The sequence below is a fragment of the Microtus ochrogaster genome, unplaced genomic scaffold, assembly GCF_000317375.1.
Source record: "Microtus ochrogaster isolate Prairie Vole_2 unplaced genomic scaffold, MicOch1.0 UNK55, whole genome shotgun sequence".
Classification (NCBI taxonomy): Eukaryota; Metazoa; Chordata; class Mammalia; order Rodentia; family Cricetidae; genus Microtus; species Microtus ochrogaster.
The window spans coordinates 212,400-224,824 of NW_004949153.1; positions in this window are offsets into that span (position 1 = coordinate 212,400).

Consider the following 12,425-nt stretch of genomic DNA (forward strand, 5'->3'; position numbering starts at 1 on the left):
GGGAAAGATCCAGTCGCTCAGAATCTCAGCTGTGTCCCCAACCGTGGTTGGACTGGCTGAAAGGGTACACAGTCTACGTGCTCAGGGCCAGTTTTTGGCAAGACCCCACGGGGTGGGCCCCAAATGTACCAGCGTGAATAAATGCAGGCAAAATATTAAAGAATGTATACAATTTTAATGATTAAATAAAACTTACAGAACCGAAGTTCCAGCACAGCACAGGAGGTAGGAAAGCAAGAGAGCGCACAGCTTCCGTGCACTCCATATATCCATATACAACCTCCCCAGGCAAACCCGCCCTAAATGGGCGGGCTTAACCCTACAGCAGGTTCAACTGTATATTCTAAAATATTATTAAAAGCCGGTGAATATGACTTAATTTAGAAACATCTTTTAAGAAGAATTACTGAAGATGTGGCCACATTGTTGTGTTGTAATCCATTATTGTTTAGTCATTACATAAGGAAATGTTACAGAATACAGAGGACTTATATTGAAACTGATCTGAAAACTTCTTCCCTTCTGTTAATCCTTCAAAATATTCCAGCAGGCAGCTGAGAAAGAAGGTTAACTGTGGTCTTCCCCAGGTTAGGACCTTGACTATTATAACCTACAGATAATCATAGTATTGACATGGTCTCGCAGTCTCGAGAGTCTTGAATCATAGATTTCAGAGTTTTGAGCCCACAGTTTCTTAGGTATTGATGCCTTTCATTTCCTGATTAACTGAGGAATTAAATTAAATTAAATTAAAGGAGGCAGTGAAGCACTAGAGTCACCTGTACTGCTTTGTGTTCCTTAGAAATCAACAAGTATATAAAAGTTCGTTCAGATAATTAGTCCTAGATATTAAACTGATGCCCCTGTCTTGCTTGAAAATGTCATTATACCATGGTAACTACTACTATGTTCTCTTTCGTTAAGTGAGTTGAAAAGTTTGATTGCTTGGAATAAAATTGTCTTAGCCCCAGTGTCCTGAGAGCCTTCCAAATTGGACTGCTTTTAATCCCCACAGACCACATCAGAAGACTCTTGTTTGATAAGTAAATGCTGCTGCTTACAAATACCAATTTGACAAGGAAGAGGTAGCAACATGAAACAGTGGTGTAACTGTTGTCAGGGTACCTGATTTCCAGTCATATCTGAGTCCCATTCTGTAGGAAGGAGTTCATGTTTTATACAGTGGAAATGGTCAAAGGCCCATTATTGGTAGGGTTATAAGCACTATATATGAATCAACTACTTTTATTTTGCTAAATGAATAGGTTGGCAAACTTTCTCTTAATTGATATAACCTTAGATAATTTATGTTCCCAGTATTGATCAAATAAGCTTCTCTTTGTAACAAATTGTGGATAATGTAGAGAGAGATTCATGGCTGGTAAAGATATGAAAAACAAGTGACTTTTGCATGTTCATCCGTAAAGAAGGCATTAATAGAATCCTCTCTAAGGTTTGGGAAACACAGGGCAAGAGTAGACAGAGAAAATGTAAAAGTTAGATAACTGGAATGAGTACTGTGAAATCCTGCCCTAGAGGCAGGAAATGGTCATCACACTAATGACCTCACAGCATCTAATATTCTTGCATAAGACCTTCACACGATTAAGCCAGGTAAGGTTGTTTCAGTGCTTAAGTGCCCTTGTAGTTCTCGCAAAGGACTTGTGTTGACTTCCAGTGCATACACAGTGGATCACAACTGTCTGTCACTCCATGTCTACTACAGGTCTAATTCCCTTTTTAAAGTCTGTGGGCACTCTGAATACATATGACAAACATACATACATGCAGGGAAAACATTCATGATTATAAAATAAACATTTTATTTTAAAAACTTTGAAATTTTTTTTTTAAAAGACTGAGAAGGTTAGCATATAGTCACAGATTGGAGAGCAGCTCATGGGACCCTGTTCTTCCCTATCCCACTCAACCCCATGGAAATTAGTTACAGTTTTCCTAGTTAGGTTTTTATGTATTTGTTTTGTCAAATTGTCATAATCTTCAGCTAAAATAAGAGGTTCAGATAAGAAGGAACTACAATTGAAAAAAAATGCCTCCATAAGATTGGTCTGAAGGTAAATATGTGGTACATTTTGTTAATCAGTAATTAATGTAGAAGGGTCCAGACTACTGTGCTTCATGCCATTCTAGAGTAAATAGTCCAGGAGTATCTAAGAAAACAGTCAGAGAAAGCTATAAAAAGCAACCCCTGGTTCCTCTACTTCAGTTTCTGACTCCAGATCCCTGCCTTGAGATTGTACCATGACTTTCCTGAGTCATGAAGTGTGGCCTGATAGTTATAAGAAGAAATAAACTCTTTCCTCTGCAAGCTGATATTTTGGATATGATGTTTTGCTACTGAATAGAAATCATAATTCATACTACAGTCAAGGAACAGAAAAGTTATTTTCTTCAGTGAAGCATCCACTGATCTCAGTCTTAAGAAGATAGTTTCATACCCATTCCTAAATGGATGGTATAGTATAAACCAGTGGGTAACAAAACAAAAGCAAAAATAAAACATAAGACACAAAGATGGGATGTGAAATTGAAGAGAAGGAAATATTAGAGGAGAATAATTGTAGGTAGATTACATAATCTACATGTATAAAATTATCAAAATTAATAAAAGTAAGGAAATTAAAGTAAAAATAAATAAAATAAAAATCAAGTTCAACATATCATCTGAAACCTGGAAAATCATTCATAGTAAACTGTCTATAGAAAATAACTTTAGGTGGGACAATGTTGGTGAAAGACCCTCGGAGAGGACCTTTTTTCGGGAGACCTCCCCAATGCCAAGGAACAGGCCGAGACCGCACAGATGCAAATCGCAAGAGGTTTATTGAGTAGGCACAGGTACCTGTGGGCAGCAATATCTCTTGGAAGACTTGCGCACCTGCCAACTGGAGGGCGGGCTTTTTATAGGGAAGAGCAAAAAGCAAGTTTTACAGAAGCAAAAGCGTGGTTATCAGTCGATCTGGAATGCAGCGGGGTGTCAGCAAAAAGCAAGTTTACAGAAGCAAAAGCATGGTTATCGGAATGAGGCGGGGGGCATGACAGTTCCTATCTTATAGATATCCTGTTTTGCAGTCAACCTGCTTTGTTGATGTGCTATCTTATTGACATCCTGCCTTGCAGTCTCCCTATCTCAAGACATCCTGCTCTCTCAAGCACATGGGATGTTCTTAACGAACATCTATGACTATTAAGCTGTTCTCTATGTCTCTGTGTTTATATCTCTGCTCAAATGCTACTTTTAGCCTTAATCAGAGAGGTTTCTTTTTGCGATGAATGACAGTAACTGGAGAGGTGTAGGACATCTCAAAGAGCTTAGAATAAGTGACAGTTAAGTGTTCAACCCTAAACAGAACATTTATAGTGTGGGAGACAGCCATGATAAGCTAAGTATGGGCATGTCACCAAAATGAAGTTTTTATGTCCAACTATTATCACCTGCCATAGTAGAACTCAGCCATCAATAAATTTAATAAGTAGCCTGAGTCTCAGTAGTTTACCCTGAAGCAATACTTGGCTGCAGGAAAAACCACAAGCTGAGATTACCTGACCACCACCCAAGGACAGACCATTTAAAGGAAATGCTTAACATTCCAACCATTGTAGATAGAACCACCTGCCAGAACACACTCATCAGGACACTCCTAAAAAAAGGTCAGCCAATCAGGAGTCCTAAACCTCAGAAACCACTCACCCCCACATTTACTACTATAAAAAAAAACAATTCTGACTGAGCTTGGGCTCTCCATTTATTCCAATACATTGGACATGTAGAGAGACCAAGTTTGCAAGTTTGATTAAAATAAAGGCTTTTTGCTTTTAAATATGGGACTTGATCATCTTGTTGGTTTTTGCAGGGACTTTGCGGAATTGGGCATAACTTTTAGGGGCTCGTCCTAAGCCCACTGGGGCTACCATCTATAGAACCTCCAACCAGCTTGTAAGTTTTCTGTGTTTTGTTTTATATCTCTTGTCTGTTTGTATCTCATGTCTTTCTGTGAGTGGGCCCAGGAACCATAAGTGCCTGTAGACAATCTTCCGGTGCTCAAAAAGACCACAGGAGGGGGGTTCCTGGAGAAGATGTCCCCAAGGCCCTTAAGCAGAGGGTGGTTCCCTCTGGTGAGATATGTCATTACCAGTCTCTTAGTTCTGTGCTAAGACACTTGGGTAGCATTTTCAGTTCTGTGTAGAGACCTGCAGGGAATGGTCTCATTTGGATAGAGGGGCTGGTCACACCCACAAAACAACTTAAAGCTGTGTCTTTAGTTTGGTTTGGTTCCATTGTCCTTTATGTCTGCATGTTGTGCATTGTGTTTTTGTCCTGACGCAGGCTAATGCTGATGATATGGGACTGACTCAAATCATGACTTCTTTGACTTTGATATTGGAGTCACTTACAGGACATTAGAGATAGGGCCATAATCATGGGGTATATTTCCCTTGCCACCTTAAACATTTTATGAAAAGTATCCAGCTTTGTCCCCCAAAACAAGGCTTCTGGCTGTGAGAGCAGCATTCTTGTATGGATGGATGGCTAGGTTATGCATGCTTGTTACCACATAGCAAGGCTACCAACCACAGTTGTAGAAGGGAGATGTTCCCCAATAAGTTTTCAAATACTGAGCAGAGAATTTGGGGTTAATTTTTGTGGCTTGGAGAGATTAACAATCTCTCCCCCCCCATGTTGCATGCCACACTGCCCCCTCCCATGCTACTGAATTAAATCCCTCCACCTGCCCTGGGGGCTGCATGCCTCAACTTCTGTTCAAACCTGACTAAGGTTTGGCTCTGTGAGTCAAGGACTCTGGCTATAGATGTTAAAAAGCTTCAGTGGCTGTGTTGTGATGCTGTAGTCAGACTTACCTCCATTAGAGCTGCTCTGGTTGTTCAGATCCAATGGGTTATAGGTATCTGTCATTATTTAATAGGGTTGGTTACAAATTATTATTGGTTAGTGTATAAAAATCACTACTGTTGGTTTCAAATGTTTCACACTGGTACAGGATTTTATGTGATGTAAATGTTAAGGTTTTTGTTATAGTTTAGGCATGTTTCTGTTTTTGTTTAAGCACTACATCATACACCACTGAGGAAAACCACAAGAAAGATTTTAGTAAGAGTTTTTATGTTGTCTAAAAAGAGAGAGAAATTTTGGTATGTTGTCTAAAAAGCAAGAGAGATTTTGGTATGTCATTTGGAAAGTGAGGGAGAAAGCAGGAGACCAAAAGAATAAATAAAATGGATCAAAAGTATCTAAAACGTTATAGAAGGTCAAAAGGGGATGTAAGCTGTGTTTGCTCTGGTTTCTCATACATGCAAATACTAAATGTGCCTATTTTGTTGGAAAGTTTGTCTGTGTAAGTTTTCTTGCAATCATTGAGTTGAGACTTTATTACTGAGCTCTGATTACTAAATGGGTTAGCAGAAATTAAGATAACTTTTTGGTATAGATAATGTTAAAGCTGCTATATGCTATTTTTTATTGAAAAGCTAACTCTAGATTTTGATTATTACTCTTTCTTTGTTAGAATCATGTTTTATTTACTTAAAATCTATGCATGGGTAATTTAAAAAAACATAAGGCATAATTCCATTTTAAATTTCAGATTGTCATTTTGCTAGAGTTAAAAAAATTATGTCACATGATTTCATCACTATCTAGATTAAAGGTGACCACATGGAGTAGGCCTAACAAATCTCCAAGACAGTTAGATAGATTAATGTTTCTATATGCAAAAAAATGTACCTTGTTCTACCAGCTAGACATTGCTTATTTAAGAGTCACACGGGTGATAATGGTTAAAAAACAAGAGATCATAAAAAAACAGCAAAGGTTTACAAATGTATAACAGGACTAAAGTCCCAAAGAATATGCAGTTGCAACAATGGACCTTAATAGTTTTTAAAATGCCAGTGCCTGGTGATAGTCACCGAAAGTACCAGCTACAGTGAAATGGAGTACACTGAGATCTAAAAGACAGGCTATGAATATTTTATGTCCAACCATTATCACTTGCCAGAACTCAGCCATCAATGCATTTAATAAGAGGCTTGAGTCCCAGTAGTTTACCCTGAAGCAATACTTGGCTGCAGGAAGAACCACAAGCTGAGATTACCTGACCACTACCCAAGAATAGACCATTAAAAAAATACGCTAACATTCCAAATGCTGTAGATAGGACCACCTGCCAGAACACACTCACCAAGGCACCCATAGAAAATGTCAGCCAATCAGGAGTCCTAAACCTCAGAATCCCCTCACGCTCACTGTTACTACTATAAAAACTCAATTCTAACTGAGCTCAGGGCTCTCCATTTATTCCAATACATTGGACATGCAGAGAGACCGACTTTGCAAACTTGCTTAAAATAAAGGCTCATTGCTTTTACCTACAGGACTCGGTCTCTTTGTTGGGTTTTGCCAGGACTTTGCAAATTTGGGCATAACAATAGTATTGCCTTTAAGGAACAGAGTACATTGTTGAAGGGAGAGGAAAGAATGTAAGGGATAAATGAAATATAGGGCAGAAATAGGTTATGAAATAGGTTATGTAAATAACACAGCAAGTGCAGTTATGATCGTATAGCAGGAACAATGGACCTGCACAAGGGTGAGGCTGTCAACAATCCATTAAGGATTGTGAAGGGCTTACTGAGCTCTGACCCTCCCTGCTGAACTCTTGAATACTGGTGAATTCAGGTGGAAGAACCGATACTGTCGCCCGTTGTGTACCCAATGATTTATCTTTAGTTGAGTATTCATTGATGAGCCCATCAGCTGGCAACAGATTACTTCAAACGCATGATCAAACAAATCGCCCCAGTTAAACTCAGGTATGGTGATATATTCTTTGGGTTTTAATAAATAAAGTTTGCCTGAAGATCAGAGACCAAAGCAGCCATCCAAGTCAGCCATTGAGAACAGGGAATTGTGGGACACGCCTTTTATTCCAGGACTTGACAGACAGGTTCAGACACATCTCTGTGAGTTCAAGATCACCCTGGGCTACATAAAACTGAATCTGTCTAAAAGAGAAACAGAGGTCACAAAAAGGCAACCTTAGCATTTGAGATCACAAGCCTTTATTCCCAGCACTAAAGAGGTAGAGACAGGAGTTGTATGGTTGGGCAGAAAATGGAATATAAAGAGAAAGGGACATGAGCTCAGTGGAGTGTGGAGTCCAAGGTAGGTAGAGGGCACTGCAGGATAACCTCATTGTTTGTCTGAGTTTTGGTGGAAGTGATATCTTTCTAGTGATTTGGCTGCTTTGATTTTCTGATCTTCAGCTTGAATACCAATACTCGTCTCTGGGTTTTTATTATTCATACTGCACTCAGGGGGTCTCAACACCAAATCAGAATCTATTTGAGAAGGTGATGTATTGGGAGGAAAGGAAACATACTAAGAGTAGAGGAAAGATAAGAATTTGAGAGCAAAAAATATGTGTTACAGTTATGCACAAAACTGTGAAAGAACAAATTCAATGAAGGTATTTTTTTTTTAAAAGAATACTGGAAAAAGTAATATGATGCCAATTTTAGTACCTTTGCATAAGTATATATTCATATTAAATATACATATGATTTATGCTTTTCTGTTTGTTTTTCCAAATTAAACATAAAAGGAGAGATGCAAGTCAAAATGAGCTTGGGAGAATGATGTGGTTTGTTTCTATGTCTTATGGGCTGGGATTTGAAGTTGTTGTACCTTGCATATGCTATCCAAGTACTCTATCACTCAGTTTTTCCCCTGCCTTCCTACTATTTATTTGCATCCTTTCTAACACTTGTTTTTACCACAAGAATTATTAAATAAATCAAAAAATCATGCAGAAAAATTTGACATAGTCTTGTTCATTATGGAATTACTGCAAATAGATATTACATACATCTGCATTTAAAAAAAACAATATTAAATGTTTCTCATTGTGCCAATTATTTGTGTTGTTTTCAGAAAATTAAATTTTGTTTTAAACATAGTTGGTCTTCTGCACCATCTCACTTCTGTTTTCTCCTTGTAACTTTATCCTTGCCCAGTTTTGCTGATATGATGAATAGGTAGCAATACATTTGTCACCACCTTCTTATGCAAAATATTCTTACCTTCAAAGGTACAAGTATTTGAATGAGGTCATTTGGGTATCTAGGTAACCAAACCAGATGTCAGTCAATATCAAAGAGCAAGGAACTTAAAAAAGAAATAGGCAAATAATTTTTATAATTACTTCTTAATTTCATTGTTGCACTATAATTTTTCTCAAGATGTAAAATATTTTCAGTGGTCAGTCAGATTTGTCTTTCACTGGATGTGAAGACAGTGTTCTACAAAGAAAATGGTAGAAAGAGAGACTTAGCAGCTAGGGGGAAGGTGACTTATTCAATTGCTTTCCTAATCTGCTTTGCAATTACATGAGATTATATCTTTAACATAATCCTTTCAATGAAATAAAAATGTATGATATTTTGGTTTGGTTGTTAGTGACACTATAAAGCATTCTTTTTAATGTGGACACTTGCAACATTCATCAGTTTTCAGAAATATAATTGACAGAGTTTTAGTACAAATGGCACAAGTAGCATAGCAGGTTCAGAGGGAGCAGCATTGAGGTAAGCAGCGCTTCAAAATAAAACTGGTTTGAGTATAAACTCATAAATTTCCTATTTTCCTTTTAAGTATACTTAGAGGCTTAATTAGGTTAATTGACATCATCAGTATCTTATTTCGATGATAAATTACTGAAAAGGATTTTTTATTAAAATTACAAACTCTGTTCTCTGTTTATTTTATATTTTCTTATACCAAAGTAATATGATGAGTTTATGAATATATATATATATATATATATGATAAGAAATTAATTTGATAAAGAAATTATGCAAGAAATTTTACTTTTACTAAGACTAACCTATAATAATATTATATGTCACTTTGATAGTATCATGAAAGACTGATACAGATTTTAAAGCAACTTTGTATCATCATCACATAAGATCTATTATATGAATATTACTTCATTTGCCTACTAATATTAAAGATGTGCTATTGAGATTACCAATTCATTTGAAGTAGCATTTCACTAAAATCCTTTGACTGGGTATAATCTACTGAAAAAAAATCACTAATAGATAGGCTCTCAAGTTGATTAAAAATAAAGCCTATACAGAAACAAGTAGGAGCTCATTGTCACAGATTTTGTACCTTTGTCTCACAATACTAAAGAGCTTAAGTTTCTGAAAATGTAATGATCAAGTAGTTGAGAAATAACATAGAATGACAAAGGTAAAGTTTATAGGTTGTGTTTATAGAGGAGAGAGTTTGGAAGTCTACCTTTCTATAAATTGCCTAAGAATAATAGCAGGTACTCAGGAAATAATTCATTGCTTCCAGCTCTTATTTGGGACAGAATAATTTCAACTTTTGAGGTTCTTGGCATCAACAAAATATTTTATTATTCACTAGTATTTCTTGTTTGTCACTCTCATTTTCTCTCTGAAGTTCAAGGAAGATATGGGAGTATTCTATTTGTACTTTTTTTCTACCACAGAGATGTTAATTTTTGTAAATATCCACTTTTGTCAATGATGCTAGACAAAAAAAGTGTGCTGGTATATGAAATAGAATCATTTTGCTTCTACAATGATTTTGAAAAGAAAATACCAAAGTAGCCCTCCAATTGCCTATAATATTTTGGTTGTCCAGCGGGGTGTGTTCCTTGCTCCTGGCTTACTTTACCCCATTCTACCCTGCTAGGAGCACTCCTTTTAATCTGCCGGTTTCTTGGATTCCCCAGCACAGCGTTCTTCAGGGCAGAGGGGATCTGAGAGCATGCTCCAGTGCTGAGGGGACTAAGTGAGGACAGACCAAGAAAAACTCCCAAGTACACAGTCAGCTACAAAAAAAGATTGGACCAAGATGCCAAAACTCTGCTGGCCTCATTTGAAGGAAGAAATGGGCAGGCACCAATGAAAGAATTCTCCAATATCCTAAAGAGCAACATGATAACACCAAAATCCTGCAAGCATGCAACAAGAAGACTTATAAATCCTAACCAAGAGGAAGTAGAAGAAATCATCTTTAACAATAACCTTATGAAAATGATGGAGACCCTTAAACAGGAAGTGAAAAACTCCCTTAAAGAAATGGAAGAGAAGACAAACAAAAAGTTAAAAGAAATTTATAAGTCCCTCAAAGATACCCAAGAAAACCAAGAAAAAGCAATCAAACAGGTAAAGTAAACAACTCAACACTTGAAGAAGAATATGGAGGTAATAAAGAAAACACAAACTGAGGGAAGGCTGGATAAAACTGGGTAAACAAATTGGAACTACAAAGACAAGTATAACCAACACAATACAAGATATAGAAGAAAGAATCTCAGGCAATGAAGATACTAAAGAGGAAATAGACTCATGGATCAAAAAAAAAACAACAAAACAAAACAGCAAATCCAACAAATTCTTAACACAAAACATCCAGAAAATCTGGGACACCAAGAAAAGACCAAACCTAAAAATAATAGGGTAGAAGAAGAAGAATCCCAGCTCAAAGGCCCAGAAAATATAGTCAACAAAATTATAGAAGAAAACTTTCCCAACCCAAAGAATTATAAGGTACAAGAAGTTTTCAGAACACTAAATAGACTGGATCAAAAAAAATCCTCTTGCCACACAATAATGAAAACACAAAACATACATGTTGTAGGAGCTGTGGGCTGTGTTCCACCTGCCCTGCACCCAGCTGCCTGGCTAGCTTATGCCCCAAAATAACAACAGACAAACTATATTTATTTAAACACTGCCTGGCCCATTTCTATTAATGTGTGTAGTACTGAGGTGCACTTACTGGGAAGATTCTAGCCTATGTCCATCCTGTGTCAGAGCTTCATCGTGTCTGCCCCAGAAAGGAGAGCTACTGAGTCTGAGCTCATATTCTCTTCCTCCCAGCATTCTGTTCTGTTTACTCCACCCACCTATGTTCTAACCTATGAGGGCCAAGCAGCTTCTTTATTAATTAACCAATGACCTTCCTCCATCATTTCCCCTTTTTGTGTTTAAACAACAAAAAAAGGAAGGCTTTAACTTTAACATAGCAAAATTACATATAACAAAACAGTTATCAAGTAAAAATTAAAATATTTACATATATTTTATCTTTATCATAACTAAGGAAACCTATAACTATAACTAACTATTCTTCAACTCCATCAAAGACTCCAGAAAGATACAATATTACCTAAGCAAACAAGAAATAAGCAACTTTCAAACTGTAGAAATGACAAAGACATCTTGCTGCCTGGACAGTCACTCAAAGTTCCTCTGTACCGTTGGGGCATCCATCTTCGGCTTACAGGCAGAAAGTTTCCAGCAGACATTTCAATGAAGCAGGAAATTTCAAAGGCAGTTCAGTCACTATCTGCTGTGTCCTTCAGAATGTCTCACAGACTCTTTCATGAATCAGGAACCCTGAAAGATCATCTCGCCTTTAGGCAAGTTCAGTACTCCTCTCTCTGTGGATACTCTTTATCCAGTTTATGCAATAGTCCAGGCTAGAGCACTTTCTTGCCCAAATGGCTAGCAAACTCCATAAGGAGTCTCTTCGATGCCCATCTTCTTCTTGAAGTAGATTGGTGTTTCCAGTAGCAGACATATCTCATTGTCATGAAAAGCCCTAAGTTATTAAAACATTTAAAACACCATATTCTATAATCTTTGAAAGACAAGAAGAATTCCTATCTAAAATATATCTATGTACATCTAGAAAATCTTAACTAATATGACTACAAGCTTGACTATTTTCCATGAATATCCATTAGCAACCTATATTTCCTAATTATACATTTTTAAATGAACTACACAATCACAATACCTTAATCAAGATATACATATATACATATATATATACACATACACATATAACAAAATTGACCTTAAATTTAAATCACTAAAGCAAAATCCATATCAATGTAAATTATTCATACCTATATCATATCCCCCTTTAAATGTAAAAGAACATTTTCAAACAATATTTTAGAATATCGGCTCAGTTATTTCTCTCCAAAATGCTTCCTGCTGTATGGGGGCATTTTTAGTCAGGTCTTTCACGGTATAACCTGTGTGCTAGATTCATCTCAGTGGACAGTTGAATGGAGTAATTTTCTGAAGGTATTCACAGCAACCTTTCAGGAGGGCGTGGTCTATTATACCATATTGGAATAGAAACAATCCACAGGGTCTCATCCTCTGTGAAAACAAAAGAAGAAACTCTTTTCCAAAGTATCATATCCTTAAATCTAAATTCTGAAGTCAAGGTATTTTCAAAATATCTATGTTGGATTAGTTCAGCAGCATATATAAACAAATATCTTTTAGCAGATGTTGTTCCTTCCTCAGCATTCAAACAATTCAAA